The 2,325-nt window shown below is 36.6% G+C and overlaps 1 protein-coding gene across 5 annotated transcripts in view; it reads right to left on the reverse strand.

Moving 5' to 3' along the window:
- LOC110023900 (protein RFT1 homolog) overlaps positions 1-2,325 on the reverse strand; it is an 82,167-nt gene that overhangs the window by 73,993 nt on the left and 5,849 nt on the right. The gene's annotated exons all lie outside the window — the stretch shown is intronic.

Here is a 2,325-nt window from a genome sequence, read left to right on the forward strand (position 1 = left end):
AAGTGCCCTAATCTAATTCTATGAAGATATTTTCTCGTATTCTTTATCTTACAACTATTTGTCTTAAAATCCAGAACTAATAATCGATATTGAGTACTTGAATTTTCACCTGGAATAAAAGTGTTTGTTACAAAAAAAATTTAAATAAGAAGAATTGTTGCACTAGTTTAGGAAAATGGAAAATTAGAAGAATTTATTTGATGTCACCATTTTTTTAATGAAGAGTTAGAAAGCAAGCCAATAACCCTCAATATCCACTTCTACCCAAAGTTTTATAGCAAATATACCAATAAAATATTGTTTTCCTTTGCTATAGGAAATAAACATTTCAAGATGGCAATTTAAGCTAAAATTTCTAACATTTGTTAATCAATCAGTTCCAATGTGACGGTTAATCACTCAAAGTGCATAAAAGCTCATAAAAAATGAATTAATTTGCAGGCAGAACCTGAAGTGATGCTGGATCGTCTTGCAATTTCATGGCAAAGGACCCGTGAGTCCAATATTGAGAATCCTGAGATTCAGTGAAGAAAAGAAGGAATCCTGCAATTCCACAGAATCATAAGAAGCCCCACGATCTTGGGATAGCAAAACGGCACCACGTCCAAATTCTAGCATAGCTTTTCTTACTTTTCATTTCTTTCTTCTTTAGTTATTTCTGGCTATATTTTTATAGAAGGGAACTATAGGTATATTATTATTTCCTATTTTTTTTGGGACATTTGTTTTATTTTGAGCATCATGGCGATTACAATTTCTGATTTCTTGATTTAGGAGTGTTGTATCATCTTCCTTTTATAAGTAATGCATTTGTATCCCGCTCAGGAACAGGTGGTGAACCTCTTCGTTGCTGGTAACTCATTGTTTCATGATCATTCTCATTGTTTTAAGCCTGCCAAATAACGCTTATCCGCCTTCAAATATCATTGATTGCCCATATTTTCATTTTCTTACTATTTCTCCATCCCTCCCCGTCAAATCCGTTTTCCAAACATCTTTTAGGATCCCTAAAACGGCATCATCTGGTATCATAGCGCAGTACGCAACAGTATTAGGTTCACACCATCCTTAAAATTAGATTCAGTCATCAGATCAGGCAGCAAGAGAGCATCCTATGGACCGTCCAAGCCGACCCCAGTTCATAGTGGGAAAAAAGTGAAGACTCAAATCTGTCCTAGCTAGAAAGTGATTGAAATGCTACGCTTTTAGGTAGGTTACATCAGATTGCTAGAATGATATCTTTCACGAAGCAAAATGTAGTGGAGGGGGCAGAGGGTGAAAACATAGAAGAGGAGAAAAGGAGTACCACTTGCAAGCAGATGAGATAAAGATGTCAGTGATTCAAACTAAGACCATGAGAGATAATCCAGTGGGATTAACATTAGTTATCCTAGAGTGTGGTAAATTTAATGAGTTGATACCATAAAAGGGGCAATCCCTATTGAAGGAGTTGTTGAATATCTTGACTGAAAGTTTACCTTATGGATGGCTATCATCGACAGAATACAACATACCATATCTCATTTCAGGATATTTTTTGTCAAACCAACTCGCCTATGAGATACAACCAGCTGAGTATGATAAATGGAAAGAACAGGCTACACACTTAAGAGATAGAGATTTGGTTCATGAGAGTACTAACCCAGATGCAGTTCCAACTATGACTGTGCCAAGAAAAAAAGATGATTAATTATTCTATTGAGAAATACTTTAGAAGGACGTATATGTTTTAGAGTTGTCTTGGGTGAACGTGAGAATAGACTTTGTAGTGGGGCTTTCCCAGCCACAACAACACAATGAATTAGTATGGTGATAGATCAATTCCAGAGACATCCAAAGAAGAAAAAGAATCCTTTTTTTTAGCAAGGAAGAATGATGTGGGGCATCTTGCAAATTCAAGGATCGGAGATCCAATGATTCTAATCACGAGAATCCTGCGATTCAATGACGCGGAGAGGGAATCCCATGATTCCGCAAGGATCATTAGAAGCCCCGCAATCATGCGTTCAGAGCAGATGGGTGTTGACTTGCAAATTTTTGTATATATTTTCTTCATTTTTGATGTCTTTCCTAATTATCTACTTTTAATTAGGTTTATTTCTAAGGGTCATTTTCTTATTTAGGAGTATTGTATCATTTTTTTTCCAAGTGGTGTGCTTGTATGTTGCTCAAGATCAGGTGATAAACCTCCTTGTATCCCGCACCTCATTGTTTAGTGATTCTTCTAGTTGTTTACAGTAGGGACGACCCACCGAACGACACCGATCCTCTACAAATATCATCGATCGCCCATACTTTCATTCTCTTACCACTTCACACCCCCTC

This window comes from Phalaenopsis equestris, unplaced genomic scaffold (genome assembly GCF_001263595.1).
Source record: "Phalaenopsis equestris unplaced genomic scaffold, ASM126359v1 Scaffold000235, whole genome shotgun sequence".
Lineage (NCBI taxonomy): Eukaryota > Viridiplantae > Streptophyta > Magnoliopsida > Asparagales > Orchidaceae > Phalaenopsis > Phalaenopsis equestris.